This window comes from Corvus cornix, chromosome 1, assembly GCF_000738735.6.
Source record: "Corvus cornix cornix isolate S_Up_H32 chromosome 1, ASM73873v5, whole genome shotgun sequence".
NCBI lineage: Eukaryota > Metazoa > Chordata > Aves > Passeriformes > Corvidae > Corvus > Corvus cornix.
In genome coordinates, this window is record NC_046332.1 from 874,342 (window position 1) to 894,589 (window position 20,248).

Consider the following 20,248-nt stretch of genomic DNA (forward strand, 5'->3'; position numbering starts at 1 on the left):
GTGTCAGTGGGGTCTGTCGGGGCTGAAGCATCTGCGGGTGCCTGTTCAGAGCAGCCCCTGGCCGAGGGGCCGCGGGCAGCCCTTTATCCATGTCCATCCCAGCACTGCCCGGGCAGCCCAGTGCCCGTTCCCGGGATGTGTGTTTGGCACGCTGCGTGCCACGGGCAGGACACTGCAGGCACAGCTCCTCTCTGTAAATCCAAAGCACAAGAGCTGCTGCTTCCCTTCCTGGGCCTCCCAGCCTTCTCCCTCCCCCCGTTCCCTGCCAGCTGGGACACATGGAGGGAGCACCAAGGAACACTCCTGGCAGTGAGCAGGAGTCGCTGAGAGCTCTGTGCAGCTCTGGGCTGGAAAAGCTGGCCCGGCCTCAGCAGCCCCTGGGATTTTGGGCTGTGAACACTCACCTGTGGGAAAGGCCCCTCTGCAGGCAGGAGCAGCCCTGACACTCTCCAGAAGAGCTTTGGCCGTGGACCAAGTGAACCCTCAGGACTTGCCTTGCTCATTTCTCCCTGGAAAGGGCCATGGAACGAGCACCTTTACAGCTGTTGGGTAAATCCTGGAAAGGGCAGGAAATCAGGGTTAGGGGAAGAGGTCAGTGCTGTCACACAACTGCTCACCTGTGTTGTTGCATGATCAGGTGCTGGCCATGGAGCTCTGCCCTGGGGCCATTGCAGGGGCTGGTGTGGAAAGCAGCATTAGCATAAAAGAAGGAGCTGTATTTGCATAGGAATGGCCTTGCTGGCACTTGGCATTCCTATCCCAGGCAGGACATTGCCAGGAGCTGAGATTGGCTTGGCTGGAGCAGGGTGCTGAGAGTGCCCAGGTGTGGGTTCAATCGCCAGAGGAGCCATTCACATAAGGGTTCGACTTGGTGGTCCTTGTGTATCCATTCCCACTCAGGATGTCCTGTGCTCTGGAAATAAAGAAGAAACATTTTTCACTGGACTTTTAAAGCCAGAGGTTTTTGCATTGGAGCATACAAGCCCCAGAGAAAGGGGGGGTGGGGCGGGGGGGGAGGAAGGAGAGCATCAGGTCTCACGCGGCAGTTGTGGGATGAGCGGCTCAAGCGAGCCCCGGCGAGGCCCCGGCGCCACAGCGGGCACAGTCAGAGCAGGAGCGGCAGCAGCGGCCTCGGCGCCAGCGCCCGGCCGGAGCGGCTCGTCCCGCTGCAGCCGCGCTCGTTGGGCGGGGCGCGGCGGGCGGGAGGCCCCCGGGGGAGCGGCCCCGGGGCAGGGGGAGGCGGGCGCTGCTGTGCGCAGGGGGTGCGGCGGCCCCGGCAGTGGCGGGGCTGGGGGAGCTCCGCGTCCCCGCGGGGGCTGCGGGCGGGGCCGGGCCGGGAGCGCCGGCGCTCCGGTTGCGCCAGGGGGCGCCCCACAGGGCGGGCGGCGCTGAGGGAGCGGCGGCCTCGGGGGGTGCCGGGGCAGCACGGGCGGTCCCCGCGGCCCGCCCGCTTCCAGGCGCGATCCAGCGCCTGCTGCGGGGAAACGCCGCCCTCCCGGCGGGCCCGGCACCGGCACGGCCCCGGCTCCCCGCGGCCGCAGCGGGAGCGTAGCCGGAGCTCCGGCGGGAGCCCAGCCCGCGCTGGCCGCAGCCGGAGCGGCAGCGCCGGGCTCGGCCCCAGCGCCAATCCCGGAGCGGCTCTTGCCAGCCGCGGCGATCCCGATCCCTAATGCCATCCCCCGTCCCACCTCAGTTCTCCGACCCCGGCAGCCGCACCCCGCCCGCCGAGAGACAAGCGGCTCGGCCCGGGACCCCCAGCAGACACCGACAGGACCCAGCCCCGAATCCCCGGGCCCGGGTCCCGTTCCGGTCCCACCTCAGCGCCTCGGGCTCGGCGCAGCGCCGGGAGCAGCCCCCGGTGCCGGGCTCCGCACAACGCCCCGAACGACGGTCCCGCCGCAGCCCGGGAGGAGCAGGATGAGCATCCACCGCACAAAGCGGAGCGGGCGCGGATCCGCCGGCATTTACGGGCGCGGGCGGAGCGGGGCGGGGCCGGCACAGGTGTAAAGGGCGGGGTCCGCACAGGTGCGCGGGGCCCCAGCGCGGCTGCGCGGGGCGGGACCGAGGGGATTTAAGCCTCGGGAATCGGCGCCGCCGCCATTTGCTCCCTCGGCGCTCGGTGGGAGAGGCTGTGGCTGGGCCGGGCTCTATATCTCTCTATTTCCATATCTCTATGTCTCTGTATTTCTTTTCCTTTATATTTGTATTTGTTTCTCTTCTTCTAACCCTCTCCGTTCTCCCCCCTCTGCCTCCCCTCCCCCACCCCCTACACCCTCCCCCCCTACCCCCCTCCCTCTCCCCCTAGCCCTCCCCTCCCTCCCCCCAGCCCGGTTCCCCCCATTCCCCCTCCCTGTCCCCCTACACACCCCAACCCTGCCTTACCCCTCCACCCTCTCTCCCCTTCTCCACCGTTCCTTCCCCCCCCAATCCCGGGTCCCCCCTGCCCCCTCACCCTGCTCCCCTTCCCCTCCCAATTCCCCCCACCTGCCCTCAATCCTCCCTCGGTCTCCCACCTTTCCTCGCCCCTCCACCTCCCCCGTTCCTCTTCCCTCTTTCCCCCTCTGCATCTCGACCCCCCCCATCTGTGCTCCATCCTTGTCCTCCCCCCGCCCCACCTCTCCCTGCACACCCCGAAGCCCCCACCTGCGCTCCTTCTTTGACCCCCTCTGCTCCCTTATTCCCGTCCTCTGTCCCGTCTTTCCCCCTCAGCCGCGGGGCTCGGGGCGCCGGAGAATAAAGCCCAGAGGGCCGGAGCCCGGCGCCCCTGCCCTCGCTGGAGCCCCACACGGGCCGGGCCCGCTCGGCGGGTCCCCCGTGCAGTACAAAAACAGCGCCGGGGCTCCGGCTTTCCACACATCACACTGGGGATCCCCTCCTCAGGAGGGGTTCCCGAGGGGGGTGGGTGGGTTTCAGGGAGGGGGGTGTGTTGGGGTAGGGTGGGCCCCCTCCTCAGGAGGGGGTCCCGGGGGAGGGGTGGGTTTCAGGGAGGGGGGTGTGTTGGGGTAGGGTGGGCCCCCTCCTCAGGAGGGGGTCCCGGGGGGAGTGGGTGGGTTTCGGGGGGGGTGTGGTTGGGGTGGGTGGGCCCCCTCCTCAGGAGGGGGTCCCGGGGGGTGGGTGGGTGGGTCGGGGGGTGGTGGGTGGGGCGGGCCCCCTCCGGAGGAGGGGGTCCCGGGGGGGTGGGTGGGGGGGCGGCCCCTCCGGAGGAGGGGGTCCCGGGAGGGGTCAGGGTGGGCCCCCTCCGGAGGAGGGGGTCCGGGGGAGGGGGTGGGGGAGGGGGGACTTTCCCCCCTCCAGTCCCCGCCCCCTCTCCCGGACCCCCTCCTCCGGACGGGGCTCCCCCGGCCCCCCCCGGGACCCCCTCCTCCGGACCGGGGCCCCGGGGGAGGGAGGGGGGGGCGGGTGGGGTGGGGCCTGGCGGGGGGGGCTGTTGGTTTGGCCTGTGGTCTCTATGTGTGTTCATGGCGCAAAGTGACGTGACCCCCTCTGCTTCCCCCCCACCCCACCCGCCCCCCCTCCCTCCCCCCGGGCCCCGGTCCGGAGGAGGGGGTCCCGGGGAGGGGGCCGGGGGAGCCCCGTCCGGAGGAGGGGGTCCGGGAGAGGGGGCGGGGACTGGAGGGGGGGAAAGTCCCCCCTCCGCCCCACCCCCTCCCCCGGACCCCCTCCTCCGGAGGGGGCCCACCCTGACCCCCTCCCGGGACCCCCTCCTCCGGAGGGGGCCCACCCCACCCACCCCCCGGGACCCCCTCCTCAGGAGGGGGCCCGCCCCAACCCACCCACCCTCCCCGGGACCCCCTCCTGAGGAGGGGGCCCACCCTACCCCAACACACCCCCCTCCCCGAAACCCACCACCCCCGTCGGGAACCCCTCCTGAGGAGGGGATCCCCAGTGTGATGTGTGGAAAGCCGGAGCCCCGGCGCTGTTTTTGTACTGCACGGGGGACCCGCCGAGCGGGTCCCCCGTGCGAGGCTCCAGCGAGGGCAGGGGCGCCGGGCTCCGGCCCTCTGGGCTTTATTCTCCGGCGCCCCGAGCCCCGCGGCTACGGGGGAAAGAGGGAAAGGGGAGGGATGAGATGGGGTAGGGAGAGGAGTCGGGGTGGCTTGGGGAGAACGAGGGGGGAAGGGAAAGGCCGGGTGAGGGATGATGGTCAGAGGAGGGGGAAGAGAGGGGAGTCGGGTTGGGGAGCGGGGTACGGAAAGGGGAGAAAGGAGGGGTGGGGGGGTCGGGGATGCACAGGGGAGCAGGGAGAGAGGGTGGGGGGCGCTGGGGAGAGGGCAGGCGGGGGGCTGGGAGAGACAGGGAGGGTGTGGGGGAGAGAGAAAGAAACTGGGGGGGGAGGAAAGAGGTGATAAGCGGGGGAAGAAGGAGGAGGAGGATAAGGGCAGGAGAAACAGGGGGAAGAAAGAGGGGGAAGAAAGAGGGGGAGCCCGACCCGGCCGCAGCCTCCCCGAGCTCTGAGGGAGCAAATGGCGGCGGGGGCGATTTCGGGGGCTTAAATCACCTCGGCCCCGCCCTGCGCAGCCGCCCTGGGACCCCGCGCACCTGTGCGGACCCCGCCCCGCGCACCTGAGCCGGGCCCGGGGCCGCCCCTGAAGCCGCGCCCTCGGCCCCGCTCGGCCCCGCCCGGGACCGCCCCAGAGCCCCGGCCCCGCCCGGCCCCGGGGCCCGCCCTGCCCGGCACGGGGGCGGCTCCATCGCTCGGGGCCCCGCCCCTCTCTCCCGGGCCGGACCCGCCCCGCGCACGCACCGGGGCCGCACCGGGGCCGCCGCAGGTCCCGGTCCTGCCGGCGGCCGCTGCGGGTCCCGGGCGGTGCCGCCTCTCCCCCGGCGGGATCGGGGCTGGGATCGGCACCGGGAGGAGCCGCTCCGGGACGGGCGCTGGGGCCGAGCCCGGCGCTGCCGCTCCTGCTCCGGCCGGCTCTCCGCGGGGAGCCGGGGCTGCCGGCGCCCGGGCAGCCCCGGGATCCCGAGCCGGGCCCGACGCGCCGGGCCGGGCTCCGCTCCAGCCCTGAGCCCCTCCCGGAGCCCGCCTTGGGCCCCACGACGCGGCCCCGGGCTCTGCCGCCAGCCCCGGACGCGGCGCTGAGTCGCTGCTCCCGAGCTCTGCGTGGGGCCGGCGAGCCCGGCTTCGGGCTGTGCCTGAGGCAGGACTCGGAGCCCAGAGACACAGACTCGCCCTGGCCCCAAGAGCCCGCTTTGAGCATCAAAACACGGCACTTGGGCTTTAATTCAGGGCCAGCAAAACGCAGCACTTCCGTTTCTCTTTGTGAGCCCAAACACACAGGACTCGCTCTCTTCCTCAAGCCCTGAAAACAGGATTTAGTCACTGTTTCTGAGTCCCAACTCTGGCCATAGGAGCCTGCGCTCAGGACTCTGTAGATAGAGAAATGCTGCTAGCAAGGATTTTCTTGCTATTTTCTGAGACTTTTCTCTCTCACAGAAGAGGTAGCAGAATTATGTAAACAACCAAGCCACCTGCAACCTTGAAAAGTCTTCTTTATGGTACAGTAGAAAAATACTTTGACAATGGATGTTTTAGGATTTTAGCCAATCACCCCCAAGGGGAGGCTGATCCTTTGTCCAATTAGACTGTGAAGAAAGAAGTCTATAAAAGCGTTTGTAAAATAATTAATCAATCTTGCTGCACAATTCCTGACTGCTGGATCTTCTCTCCTCCTCCTCCTCCCTACGGCTGCGGGACACAGTGATATACCCTAGGGCCTCGGCCTGCGGTAATAGGACTCCACAATGCAGGATTCAGTCTCTGCTTTTAAGCTCTGCGCCTGCTTTTGAGCCCCCGAAACGCAGCACTGGGTCTCTTTTTGTGAGCCCAAAACCGCTCCTGCCCCTCGGGTTCGGAGCCCCCAGAAGTGCCCGGGGCCATGGCTGGACCCCAGCTGGGCACCAGCAGCTGCTCCCTCACCCCCCGTGGGATGGGGAAGAGACCAGAGACAAAATTCCAGCTCAGAACAGTTTAAGAATGGAAACCAAATACAATCATTTGAGATTAATGACAACACATAGTGAGAGCAACAAGAGCAGTGGTAACACTAATGAACAGGAGAGGGAGAAAAACCCCTCCACACCCGCCCTGTTACGATCCGGTTTAAACCCAGAAAAGCAAAGCAAGCTAAGTCTCTGTGCCTAAACCAGAAAGAACTTAGAAGGTTCAAAATATCCCCAGAAACGAGATTAAAACCAAACGAGGCTAGATGTTGTTGCCAAAAAAATGGATGTATTTTATTTAATAGTAGAGAGGCAAAGAGAAGGGAAGAGAGAGAAAGAAATAGAAAACAGAAGGGTGCGTGGGGGAACAGGGAGAGGGGTTGGATGGAAGCCCATCACCCATCTGAGGGTGCCAACGACGTCTCGTTGCTCCCCTCCATCCGGTCTGCCGGCGGTGAGGGTCCCCCGTGGGCGCCGTGGCCACGCCGCCACATGCTGCCACAGCCGAAGGGTGCAGAATTCCGTGGGTTAGTGCACACTTTGGGCCAGGCGGGAACGCCCACGTGCCTCTCTTGCAGGGGCCGGCTTGACACTGTCCCTTGCAACACTGAGGGTCTGTGGCATCATCTCTGGTGCTCTGCTGCAGGGTCTGGGGGCCCCTGTGCTGGGCCATGTCACCCCTTCTGCTGTGGATGAGCTTCCTCCCCCCGGTGAGGACCCCGCAGCTGGGCTCTGCACAGTGGAGGATGGGCGGTCACTGCGTCTGTGACCACCGGCTTTTCCAAGGTACCCAAAGCCTCTCCTCCCTCCACCCCTTGGTGCGAGCCCGGGCAGCTGATAGCCCTGGGGCCGTGCTCCTCATCTTGGAGGTGTTAAGCCTGAGCTCCATGAATATCCCCAGCCCTGAGTTGTTACTTTATCTTATCTTCATCAGCGAGCAGTGTCAGGCCTCAGGGCCCCATTCAGGGTGTGGGAGTCTTCTGCAGCTTTTGTAGTACAGTTTCAAAAGTCTTTTAAGAAAATGTTTAAGTCATAAAACATAATATTTCAGTCTTTGAAACCCCTCCCTTTAACGTTATAAATCCAAAATCTAATCCAGAGCACCAGAATCTCCCACTGTGGGGGATTTCCATATTCCTGTTGCTTTCTCTGTGTTCTGTCCTGGGGATTTGTGGACTGAGGGAGGCACTGGCCGCTCCTCTGGCCAAGGGGAAGGCTCCTCTGCTATTCCCATGAAGAGAACACCTGGAATTACTGTCCTGGGAGCCCAGTCCGGTCTTTCCAGTGACTGGGGGGCACCCAGAGGGTCTTTACATGAAATGAAAATGAGACCCCGGCCCAATGCATTGACAGCAGGATTGGACACTCCTGGCCAAGGTGACCAGTCCGTGGGAGTCGGACCGGTGACGATCCAGGGGGGATCTTAAGTTGGATACTTGCAGATTTCATCGTGCAGAAGCTCCAATTCTTTTTGGCACCTCTTGTTTAAATGTCTCCCCACAGAGGAGGAGGAGGAGGAAGAGGTCAATTAGTCTTTTTAATGACCTGACTGCCAGAGGCAGGGAAAACCAATCAGCGTTCCCTGAACGCCTCCATCACTTCCATGTCCACCTGCAAGGAGTGGCCGATGGGCAGCAGCCTGCCCAGAACAGGCTCAGAGATGGGGCTTTCAACACAAACCATTCCACCATTCCATGATCTCTGCCTGTATTAATGTTGCACTGTTCCCTCTCAAATTTAAATTCCCAAATTTAGATGATTTATTCAAGGAATCATTTTAAAATTATTCAGGAATAAAAAGGGAAGCATCAAACATATAAGAATCATTCCTACACCCACCAAACCATTCTTAACTGGATGCTTATTCCCTCATCTCTGTCTTTGTTTTGCTTTCCTGGAAAACCTTGTGATCCCAGAGTCTCTCAGAGCAATGTACTGGCATTACTGGAAGGTTTGCTCTGTCAGAGAGCCTGGGGGGTTTACAGCACTTGTTCCTCTGCATCTTTATCCTTTCATCAGCTTTCCCCTGGAACAGTGCTGTGGGAGAAGCTTGGAATTACTAGAAATGGATCAGGTTCACATTTTTGCCCCACCAGTTTTCAACTGTTTTGAAATTCCTAGAATTACCCTCAAATGTGCCCAGGAACACTGCTGTGAAAGGATCAATGAGAAGAACAGCCTGAAAGCAGAAAACCACCTCCAGCAGCAGCCAGAATGATCCCATTTCTGTTCTTACCTGGTCCTGCCAGAGCTCCCAACAGCCATTCCCATTCCGAAACAAGAGCTATGGAAGACATTCCTGCTGTCCGTGAGGGTGAGGTGGCAGTTCTGGATGGTCTTTGCTGTGGAACCAGACAACAAACAGAGTGGAAATGATCTTGGTGTGGTCCCTTCCAAGCCAAACCACCCCGTGATTCCATGCGTGGATCAGCACCTGTCCCAGCTCCACTCCAGAAACCTCCTCCCACTAACCCAGAACTTTCCTTTTTCTGCTCAACATCAGGGATTTGCTGCCGAGTGCCCCGGGCAGGGGACGCCTCAGCCTTCCCTGGGACCGCAGCATTCCCTGCGCTGCCTCAGCACTCCCTGCGCTGCTGTTCCACGCCGATCCCGTGGTCCAGCGCCTGTGCGGGCTGCAGTGCCGGGCTCTCCCCACAAGGCGGCAGCACCGGGAGCGAGCAGCCCCGGCCGGTCCCGCTGGCTCGGGGCAGCTGCGCCTTGAACCCGCCCTGAGCCGGCGGGGCCGTGAACACAGCGGGCACAAACCCCACTGCAGATTAACCCAGATTTTACCCCAAAATGTTCATTTTGTCCCCTACAGAATCCACCCCGGAGCGACGCCTTGGGCCCCACACGGCCGAGGCAGCTCCGGTGCCCCGTGCCTGCAGCTCCCGCTGTGCCGGGACAGCAATCCCTGTGCCAGGACACCCATTCCTGTGCCGGGACACCCATCCCTGGGCCGGGGCAGCCATCCCTGGGCCGGGGCAGCCATCCCTGGGCCGGAATACCGATCCCCCGTGGCCCCCACCGTCCGTCCGGGGCTGTCCACGTTCCCGACTCACCTCCAAGCCCGGAGCACCCGCGCCGGTGCCCCCGGCCCGGCAGCGCTGCTCCCCGGGCTCCCCGCCATTGCCGCTCCCGGCGAAGAAGGGCGGAAGTCACCGGGACCGCACCAATGTGGCGATTGCGTCAGTGGCTATTCGACCTTCTCAAGATGGCGGCCGGAAGGACCCCGCTCCGTCTATTTGGCTGCCTGAATGCTCCCGCCTGCCCCAGGCGCCGCTGACCCCACAGTCGGTGTCCGCATAGCGGGAAACGCCACAGAAAATTGTGCTGAAAGCGCTGGGCTGGCGTCGGCGTCGGCGTCGCGTTCAGGCAGCCGAATAGACGGACCGGGAGACCTTCCCTACCGCCATATTGAGAAGGTCAAAAAAGCCTCGTAAGAAGCACCATCTTTAGTGTGGCAATCACGTGACTTCCCTACACACGTGACGTGGATAAATATATGGATAAATGTATATGGATAAACATAGATGGATAATCCATGGATAAACATATGGATAAATATAGGGATAAATATGTATGGATAAATACAGACCTTGCCTCCCTGAACACCAGGAGAGCCGGTGTTTTACCCAGATCCCAGTGCCCTGCACGGCTGCGCTGACACGAGCGCAGGCTGATCGCTCCGCCCAGCACCATCCCTCATTTGCCTCCCACGGCTCCCCAGGCGGCCCCAAACCACCCCAGCGTGTCTGTGCCGGGGCCAGGGCCTGCCCCGAGCCCGACCAGAGGCTGTCACCCAGCCCTGCACCAGCTCCCACCCCTGGGAGAGCTGGGAATGCACTGAGAGCTCGGCTCCCCGGGCTCCCCAGCACCCAAACCGCTCCTCACACACACAGAAATGCCCAACCTGCCCCTCTGGGCACAGCCAAACACCACAATTCCATCATCCCCAAGGAACTCTGGCACTTGCCTCTTCACCTCTGCCCATTTCCAGTAGCCAGGGCCTGTCAGAAAGAGCATTCCCTAGCCAGTTCATCCCAGCCCAGAGGAGAAGAGGAGCCTGTCCCTGACCCACACCATGGGCAGGACAAGGGGGGCCCTAGCTGGCTTTGCCTACTCCAACACCAAAGCTCTTGGTCCCAAAGATGGGGCGAGTTCAGTGGTTTTTCCTGTCCTGAAAGAGAGCACAAAAGGGAAGTTAATCCCACTGTAGAATCCAAGACTCCTGCATTTCATATTTCTGCTCTGATTGCTCACCGTGCAGTTTTAGCCATGGGAAAAAAAAGGAGAATGACACCATATCAAATAAAAAGTTGATTAATCCACGTAGGGGCTGTGGAGAGAAGGATACAAAGGAACTTTTCCATGATTTTGGGGCTTGAAGAGGGAGTGAATTTCCCTCGAAGCTGGGAAGGGCCTGAGGATGATAAAGCAAAGGAGCAGCTTCATCTCTCCCTGGCAGAGAGCTCTGGGCTCCATTATGGATACAAATCAATCCCAGCAGGATTTCAAAGGGTTTCTTTAGGATGTCAGGTCCCTCTTTATCAGATCCCTGCTGGGATTCAGGGCCTGCCTGGTCACGGGGTGCTTTGATAAGGGCTGGATTTAAATCCCAGATCTGAGAGCAGACATGAAAGTTCCCTGGGTTTCTAAGGGTTGAAAAGCTCGAGCTGGATTCGCTGCAGAGCTGAAAAGTCAGGATAAGAGAGAGCAAGGAGTGGCCAGCAGGCTCAGGCTCCTGCTCATGCCCCTGGGACCCATGGGATCCATAGGATCCGTGGCCTCTGGCACGCTGCTCCAGCACCCTGCAGGGTGACTGACAGCCGGGCAGGGGAAGGAGCCACCAGCAGCTCTGCGATGTGCACCATCGTTCACCTTGCACGTGGCCTAAACAGCCACCAAGCACCGATGGACTGACTGAGCCAAAAATATCGGAGAGATCTCAGTTTGCACTCCAAATTCCCTGCAGCCTGTTCCCTTCCTGATCCATCCCTTGAAGCAGCAAGAGTGGAATTCCTCCCGTGGTTGCTCTTTCCCTCCTGTTTTCCACGCAACAAGAAAAAGCAGCCACGTGAACAGGAGTAAAAGCCCCAAACCCACAAAAAAGCACATTCTCAGCATCACTAATCCCTGCCAAATTGCCAGGAACCTTCCAAAACTACATCCAAGCTTGGAAACAGGGAGCCAGTTGTTTGTTTAAGCAGCTATTGATCCAGTCTCTTCCAGCTAATTAAACTATTCACTATTTAAACTCATTAAACTGCTCATCCTGCTCCTGGCAGCCAGAGGCAAAGAAGAAATCGTGTCTAGATTAAATGGTGATGGTGAATGTGCCCATGCCAGTCCTTGGAGAGGTTGGAATTGCATCCCTGTTCCTCTGCTCTCTTTTCCTTCCTTTTTCCTGCAGTGATTCCCACCCGGATTCCTCAGCTCCAGCTCTCTGAGCAGCCTCACGGGGAGCATTTCATCCCCTTGGAGCCAACTCCATTTGTTGCATCCTTCATGCCTCAACCACCCCTAAAAGCAGGCAAGTGCTGATGGGCAGTGCAGCTGCTTCCACTCGGGAATGTTTCCAGTGGAACAGCGAGGGAATTCTGAGAAGCTTCCACCCACTGCACGTTATTGCTGGATAAAAGGTGAGGCAGCAAAGGATCAACAAAGGGAGATTTCAGCAAGACAAAGTCCAGACAGAGAGGCTGCAAGTGTTGCTGGGGCTGCTAAGCTGGGAAAACTGCAAGGTCAGGCTGTGGGAACATGGATTATACTAAGGTCTGGAACCGGTGTTGGGAAGAGAGGGAGAAGGAGAAGGAGAAGAAGGAGAAGGAGAAGGAGAAGGAGAAGGAGAAGGAGAAGGAGGAGAAGGAGAAGGAGGAGAAGGAGAAGGAGGAGAAGGAGAAGGAGAAGGAGGGAGAAGGAGAAGGAGAAGGAGAAGGAGAAGGAGAAGGAGAAGGAGAAGGAGAAGGAGAAGAGAAGGAGAAGGAGAAGGAGAAGGAGAAGGAGGAGAGAAGGAGAAGGAGAAGGAGAAGGAGAAGGAGAAGGAGAAGGAGAAGGAGAAGGAGAAGGAGGAGAAGGAGAAGGAGAAGGAGAAGGAGAAGGAGAAGGAGAGAGGAGAAGGAGAAGGAGAAGGAGAAGGAGAAGGCGAAGGAGAAGGAGAAGGAGAAGGAGAAGGAGAAGGAGGAGAAAGGGCCCAAAGTAACTGCACAGCGAATTTCCTTACCATGAGCCAGGCTCATGCCCTGAGCTGACCAATATCTCTGAGCTCCCCTTCATGGCACAGCCCTGCCAGTAAAGAACAGAAGTTCCTGCTGCTCCCACTGGAATTCTGTAGCGTGCCTGGCATTCCATACGTTCTGCTGCCTGAGAATTCCTGCAGCCGTCCTTGGGAAGAGCAGTTCACTGCCACAGGAGGAACAAGAGGAAAGCAGTTGCCACTCTCGGGTTCTGTGCTCTGTAAAAAGTAAAACCAGATCAAGATCAAAGCTCCATAAAGCTGGAACCATCTCCAACCTCGGGACAGCCCTTCTGTGGGAAAAGCGTGGATGGGCAATTAGGAAGGAGATCATCATGCACATGGGCAAGGGGGGGGAATTAAATTCTGTTGCTTTCTGATTGAGGCCTGCTTCAATTTGCAGCCTTTATAATATCAGTTTAATGGGACTTTTTGTGCTTTAAAGAGGTTTTTATTAGCTGGGGGTTGTCCCTGCCTGGACTGAGGCACAGCACAATGAGTCTCCTGCCTCCTGAAGCCGTGTCGTTATCCCAGCATCTGAAATTAAAAACCAGCACTCTGGGAAACCTCTCTACTCTGAGGAGAAGTGTGAGGAGTGCTTGGGTCTGTGGAGAGCCTGGAACAGCTCTGAGAGACACCAAACATCCTGTGGATCCCAATGAACAGCAAAACATTCCAGCAGCTCCTTCCAACACTGCCCTTGTAGGGAACTCTGTCACCCCAGTGGGTATCTGTGGGAGTAAGGAAGAAATCCCACTGATGACCTCAGTGTGATCACCTCTGGTTCGTCTGGGGATAAATCTCCTTTATCCTTCTGGGAGAATAAAGGAATCCAATGCTGCCTTAATCCCCTGCTCCTCGGAGTCTGGATTTCCAGAATCCATCTCCTGGCCCAGCATGGGAAGGGTTGTCCAGCGCTGGAACAGCTGCCCAGGGCAGTGGTGGAGTCACCAACCCTGGAAGTGCTCATAAAATACATGGATATGGCACTTGAGTGTTCATAAAATACATGGGGAAATACATGCAGAAATATAGGGATAAATACAGGGGGAAATACGTGGATAAATATATGGATAAATGTATATGGATAAACATAGATGGATAATCCACGGATAAACATATGGATAAATATAGGGATAAATATGTATGGATAAATACAGACCTTGCCTCCCTGAACGCCAGGAGAGCCGGTGTTTTACCCAGATCCCAGTGCCCTGCACGGCTGCGCTGACACGAGCGCAGGCCGATCGCTTCGCCCAGCACCATCCCTCATTTTCCTCCCACGGCTCCCCAAGCGGCCCCAAACCACCCCAGCGTGTCTGTGACAGGGCCAGGGCCTGCCCCGAGCCCGACCAGAGGCTGTCACCCAGCGCTGCACCAGCTGCCACCCCCGGGAGAGCTGGGAATGCACTGAGAGCTCGGCTCCCCGGGCTCCCCAGCACCCAAACCGGTCCTCACACACACAGAAATGCCCAACCTGCCCCTCTGGGCACAGCCAAACACCACAATTCCATCATCCCCAAGGAACTCTGGCACTTGCCTCTTCACCTCTGCCCATTTCCAGTAGCCGGGGCTAGGACCGGCCTGTCAGAAAGAGCATTCCCTAGCCAGTTCATCCCAGCCCAGAGGAGAAGAGGAGCCTGTCCCTGACCCACACCATGGGCAGGACAAGGGGGGCCCTAGCTGGCTTTGCCTACTCCAACACCAAAGCTCTTGGTCCCAAAGATGGGGCGAGTTCAGTGGTTTTTCCTGTCCTGAAAGAGAGCAGAAAAGGGAAGTTAATCCCACTGTGGAATCCAAGACTCCTGCATTTCATATTTCTGCTCTGATTGCTCACCGTGCAGTTTTAGCCATGGGAAAAAAAAGGAGAATGACACCATATCAAATAAAAAGTTGATTAATCCACGTAGGGGCTGTGGAGAGAAGGATACAAAGGAACTTTTCCATGATTTTGGGGCTTGAAGAGGGAGTGAATTTCCCTCGAAGCTGGGAAGGGCCTGAGCATGATAAAGCAAAGGAGCAGCTTCATCTCTCCCTGGCAGAGAGCTCTGGGCTCCATTATGGATACAAATCAATCCCAGCAGGATTTCAAAGGGTTTCTTTAGGATGTCAGGTCCCTCTTTATCAGATCCCTGCTGGGATTCAGGGCCTGCCTGGTCACGGGGTGCTTTGATAAGGGCTGGATTTAAATCCCAGATCTGAGAGCAGACATGAAAGCTCCCTGGGTTTCTAAGGGTTGAAAAACTCAAGCTGGATTTGCTGCACAGCTGAAAAATCAGGATAAGAGAGAGCAAGGAGTGGCCAGCAGGCTCAGGCTCCTGATCACGCCCCTGGGATCCATGGGATCCATGTGATCCATAGGATCCATGGCCTCTGGCATGCTGCTCCAGCACCCTGCAGGGTGACTGACAGCCGGGCAGGGGAAGGAGCCACCAGCAGCTCTGCGATGTGCACCATCCTTCACCTTGCACGTGGCCTAAACAGCCACCAAGCACCGATGGACTGACGGAGCCGAAAATATCGGCGAGATCTCAGTTTGCACTCCAAATTCCCTGCAGCCTGTTCCCTTCCTGATCCATCCCTTGAAGCAGCAAGAGTGGAATTCCTCCCGTGGTTGCTCTTTCCCTCCTGTTTTCCACGCAACAAGAAAAAGCAGCCACGTGAACACGAGTAAAAGCCCCAAACCCACAAAAAAGCACATTCTCAGCATCACTAATCCCTGCCAAATTGCCAGGAACCTTCCAAAACTACATCCAAGCTTGGAAACAGGGAGCCAGTTGTTTGTTTAAGCAGCTATTGATCCAGTCTCTTCCAGCTAATTAAACTATTCACTATTTAAACTCATTAAACTGCTCATCCTGCTCCTGGCAGCCAGAGGCAAAGAAGAAATCGTGTCTAGATTAAATGGTGATGGTGAATGTGCCCATGCCAGTCCTTGGAGAGGTTGGAATTGCATCCCTGTTCCTCTGCTCTCTTTTCCTTCCTTTTTCCTGCAGTGATTCCCACCCGGATTCCTCAGCTCCAGCTCTCTGAGCAGCCTCACGGGGAGCATTTCATCCCCTTGGAGCCAACTCCACTTGTTGCATCCTTCATGCCTCAACCACCCCTAAAAGCAGGGAAGTGCTGATGGGCAGTGCAGCTGCTTCCACTCGGGAATGTTTCCAGTGGAACAGCGAGGGAATTCTGAGAAGCTTCCACCCACTGCACGTTATTGCTGGATAAAAGGTGAGGCAGCAAAGGATCAACAAAGGGAGATTTCAGCAAGACAAAGTCCAGACAGAGAGGCTGCAAGTGTTGCTGGGGCTGCTAAGCTGGGAAAACTGCAAGGTCAGGCTGTGGGAACATGGATTATACTAAGGTCTGGAACCGGTGTTGGGAAGAGAGAGAGAGGGAGAAGGAGAAGGAGAAGGAGGAGAAGGAGAAGGAGAAGGAGAAGGAGAAGGAGAAGGAGAAGGAGAAGGAGAAGGAGAAGGAGAAGGAGAAGGAGAAGGAGAAGGAGAAGGAGGAGAAGGAGAAGGAGAAGGAGAAGGAGAAGGAGAAGGAGAGAAGGAGAAGGAGAAGGAGAAGGAGAAGGAGAAGGAGAAGGAGAAGGAGAAGGAGAAGGAGGAGAAGAAGGAGAAGGAGAAGGAGAAGGAGAAGGAGAAGGAGAAGGAGGAGAAGGAGAAGGAGAAGGAGGGGAAGGAGAAGGAGAAGGAGAAGGAGAAGGAGAAGGAGAAGGAGAAGGAGAAGGAGAAGGAGAAGGAGAAGGAGAAGGAGAAGGAGAAGGAAGGAGAAGGAGAAGGAGAAGGAGGAGGAGGAGAAAGAGAAGGAGAAGGAGAAGGAGAAGGAGAAGGAGAAGGAGGAGAAGGAGAAGGAGAAGGAGAAGGAGAAGGAGAAGGAGAAGGAGAAGGAGAAGGAGAAGGAGAAGGAGAAGGAGAAGGAGAAGGAGAAGGAGAAGGAGAAGGAGAAGGAGAAGGAGGAGAAAGGGCCCAAAGTAACTGCACAGCGAATTTCCTTACCATGAGCCAGGCTCATTCCCTGAGCTGACCAATATCTCTGAGCTCCCCTTCATGGCACAGCCCTGCCAGTAAAGAACAGAAGTTCCTGCTGCTCCCACCTGGAATTCTGTAGCGTGCCTGGCATTCCATACGTTCTGCTGCCTGAGAATTCCTGCAGCCGTCCTTGGGAAGAGCAATTCCCTGAGCTGACCAATATCTCTGAGCTCCCCTTCATGGCACAGCCCTGCCAGTAAAGAACAGAAGTTCCTGCTGCTCCCACTGGAATTCTGTAGCGTGCCTGGCATTCCATACGTTCTGCTGCCTGAGAATTCCTGCATGCCGTCCTGGGAAGAGCAGTTCACTGCCACAGGAGGAACAAGAGGAAAGCAGTTGCCACTCTCGGTTCTGTGCTCTGTAAAAAGTAAAACCAGATCAAGATCAAAGCTCCATAAAGCTGGAACCATCTCCAACCTCTGGACAGCCCTTCTGTGGGAAAAGCGGGATGGGCAATTAGGAAGGAGATCATCATGCACATGGGCAAAGGGGGGGGAATTAAATTCTGTTGCTTTCTGATTGAGGCCTGCTTCAATTTGCAGCCTTTATAATATCAGTTTAATGGGACTTTTTGTGCTTTAAAGAGGTTTTTATTAGCTGGGGGTTGTCCCTGCCTGGACTGAGGCACAGCACAATGAGTCTCCTGCCTCCTGAAGCCGTGTCGTTATCCCAGCATCTGAAATTAAAAACCAGCACTCTGGGAAACCTCTCTACTCTGAGGAGAAATGTGAGGAGTGTTTGGATCTGTGGAGAGCCTGGAACAGCTCTGAGAGACACCAAACATCCTGTGGATCCCAATGAACAGCAAAACATTCCAGCAGCTCCTTCCAACACCGCCCTTGTAGGGAACTCTGTCACCCCAGTGGGTATTTGTGGGAGTAAGGAAGAAATCCCACTGATGACCTCAGTGTGATCACCTCTGGTTCGTCTGGGGATAAATCTCCTTTATCCTTCTGGGAGAATAAAGGAATCCAATGCTGCCTTAATCCCCTGCTCCTCGGAGTCTGGATTTCCAGAATCCATCTCCTGGCCCAGCATGGGAAGGGTTGTCCAGCGCTGGAACAGCTGCCCAGGGCAGTGGTGGAGTCACCAACCCTGGAAGTGCTCATAAAATACATGGATATGGCACTTGAGTGTTCATAAAATACATGGGGAAATACATGGGAAAATATAGGGATAAATACAGGGGGAAATACGTGGATAAATATATGGATAAATGTATATGGATAAACATAGATGGATAATCCATGGATAAACATATGGATAAATATAGGGATAAATATGTATGGATAAATATGTATGGATAAATACAGACCTTGCCTCCCTGAACGCCAGGAGAGCCGGTGTTTTACCCAGATCCCAGTGCCCTGCACGGCTGCGCTGACACGAGCGCAGGCCGATCGCTCCGCCCAGCACCATCCCTCATTTGCCTCCCACGGCTCCCCAAGCGGCCCCAAACCACCCCAGCGTGTCTGTGCCGGGGCCAGGGCCTGCCCCGAGCCGACCAGAGCTGTCCCCCAGCCCTGCACCAGCTCCCACCCCTGGGAGAGCTGGGAATGCACTGAGAGCTCGGCTCCCCGGCTCCCCAGCACCCAAACCGGTCCTCACACACACAGAAAGCCCAACTGCCCCTCTGGGCACAGCCAAACACCACAATTCCATCATCCCCAAGGAACTCTGGCACTTGCCTCTTCACCTCTGCCCATTTCCAGTAGCCGGGGCTAGGACCGGCCTGTCAGAAAGAGCATTCCCTAGCAGTTCATACCCAGCCCAGAGGAGAAGAGGAGCCTGTCCCTGACCCACACCATGGGGCAGACAAGGGGGGCCCTAGCTGGCTTTGCCTACTCCAACACCAAAGCTCTTGGTCCCAAAGATGGGGGCGAGTTCAGTGGTTTTTCCTGTCCTGAAAGAGAGCACAAAAGGGAAGTTAATCCCACTGTGGAATCCAAGACTCCTGCATTTCATATTTCTGCTCTGATTGCTCACCGTGCAGTTTTAGCCATGGGAAAAAAAAGGAGAATGACACCATATCAAATAAAAAGTTGATTAATCCACGTAGGGGCTATGGAGAGAAGGATACAAAGGAACTTTTCCATGATTTTGGGGCTTGAAGAGGGAGTGAATTTCCCTCGAAGCTGGGAAGGGCCTGAGGATGATAAAGCAAAGGAGCAGCTTCATCTCTCCCTGGCAGAGAGCTCTGGGCTCCATTATGGATACAAATCAATCCCAGCAGGATTTCAAAGGGTTTCTTTAGGATGTCAGGTCCCTCTTTATCAGATCCCTGCTGGATTCAGGGCCTGCCTGGTCACGGGGTGCTTTGATAAGGGCTGGATTTAAATTCCCAGATCTGAGAGCAGACATGAAAGTTCCCTGGGTTTCTAAGGGTTGAAAAGCTCGAGCTGGTTCGCTGCAGAGCTGAAAAGTCAGGATAAGAGAGAGCAAGGAGTGGCCAGCAGGCTCAGGCTCCTGCTCATGCCCCTGGGACCCATGGGATCCATAGGATCCGTGGCCTCTGGCACGCTGCTCCAGCACCCTGCAGGGTGACTGACAGCCGGGCAGGGGAAGGAGCCACCAGCAGCTCTGCGATGTGCACCATCGTTCACCTTGCACGTGGCCTAAACAGCCACCAAGCACCGATGGACTGACTGAGCCGAAAATATCGGAGAGATCTCAGTTTGCACTCCAAATTCCCTGCAGCCTGTTCCCTTCCTGATCCATCCCTTGAAGCAGCAAGAGTGGAATTCCTCCCGTGGTTGCTCTTTCCCTCCTGTTTTCCACGCAACAAGAAAAAGCAGCCACGTGAACACGAGTAAAAGCCCCAAACCCACAAAAAAGCACATTCTCAGCATCACTAATCCCTGCCAAATTGCCAGGAACCTTTCCAAAACTACATCCAAGCTTGGAACAGGGAGCCAGTTGTTTGTTTAAGCAGCTATTGATCCAGTCTCTTCCAGCTAATTAAACTATTCACTATTTAAAACTCAATGTAAACTGCTCATCCTGCTCCTGGCAGCCAGAGGCAAAGAAGAATCGTGTCTAGATTAAATGGTGATGGTGAATGTGCCCATGCCAGTCCTTGGAGAGGTTGGAATTGCATCCCTGTTCCTCTGCTCTCTTTTCCTTCCTTTTTCCTGCAGTGATTCCCACCCGGATTCCTCAGCTCCAGCTCTCTGGAGCAGCCCTCAGGGGAGCATTTCATCCCCTTGGAGCCAACTCCATTTGTTGCATCCTTCATGCCTCAACCACCCCTAAAAGCAGGCAAGTGCTGATGGGCAGTGCAGCTGCTTCCACTCGGGAATGTTTCCAGTGGAACAGCGAGGGAATTCTGAGAAGCTTCCACCCACTGCACGTTATTGCTGGATAAAAGGTGAGGCAGCAAAGGATCAACAAAGGGAGATTTCAGCAAGACAAAGTCCAGACAGAGAGGCTGCAAGTGTTGCTGGGGCTGCTAAGCTGGGAAAACTGCAAGGTCAGGCTGTGGGAACATGGATTATACTAAGGTCTGGAACCGGTGTTGGGAAGAGAGGGAGAAGGAGAAGGAGAAGGAGGAGAAGGAGAAGGAGAAGGAGAAGGAGAAGGAGAAGGAGAAGGAGAAGGAGAAGGAGAAGGAGAAGGAGAAGGAGAAGGAGAAGGAGAAGGAGGAGAAAGGGCCCAAAGTAACTGCACAGCGAATTTCCTTACCATGAGCCAGGCTCATTCCCTGAGCTGACCAATATCTCTGAGCTCCCCTTCATGGCACAGCCCTGCCAGTAAAGAACAGAAGTTCCTGCTGCTCCCACTGGAATTCTGTAGCGTGCCTGGCATTCCATACGTTCTGCTGCCTGAGAATTCCTGCAGCCGTCCTTGGGAAGAGCAGTTCACTGCCACAGGAGGAACAAGAGGAAAGCAGTTGCCACTCTCGGGTTCTGTGCTCTGTAAAAAGTAAAACCAGATCAAGATCAAAGCTCCATAAAGCTGGAACCATCTCCAACCTCGGGACAGCCCTTCTGTGGGAAAAGCGGGGATGGGCAATTAGGAAGGAGATCATCATGCACATGGC

General features: G+C 57.4%; 2 long non-coding RNA genes across 4 annotated transcripts; both read right to left on the reverse strand.

The window, feature by feature from the left end:
- Positions 1-464: 464 nt before the first annotated feature.
- Positions 465-2,152, reverse strand: LOC120410277. Of its 2 annotated transcripts, none has more exons than XR_005602317.1 (2): positions 1,817-2,152; positions 465-913 (listed from the first exon to the last, which is right to left on the reverse strand). It is a non-coding gene; the product is annotated as an uncharacterized LOC120410277 (long non-coding RNA). The 2 variants fall into 2 exon arrangements; XR_005602318.1 differs by lacking the exon at positions 1,817-2,152 and adding an exon at positions 1,040-1,146.
- Positions 2,153-7,679: 5,527 nt separating this feature from the next.
- Positions 7,680-20,241, reverse strand: LOC120410276. 2 transcript variants are annotated; one of them, XR_005602316.1, is made up of 4 exons: positions 19,891-20,241; positions 12,167-12,397; positions 8,180-8,285; positions 7,680-7,980 (listed from the first exon to the last, which is right to left on the reverse strand). It is a non-coding gene; the product is annotated as an uncharacterized LOC120410276 (long non-coding RNA). The 2 variants fall into 2 exon arrangements; XR_005602315.1 differs by lacking the exons at positions 7,680-7,980; positions 8,180-8,285 and adding an exon at positions 9,391-10,123.
- Positions 20,242-20,248: the final 7 nt, after the last annotated feature.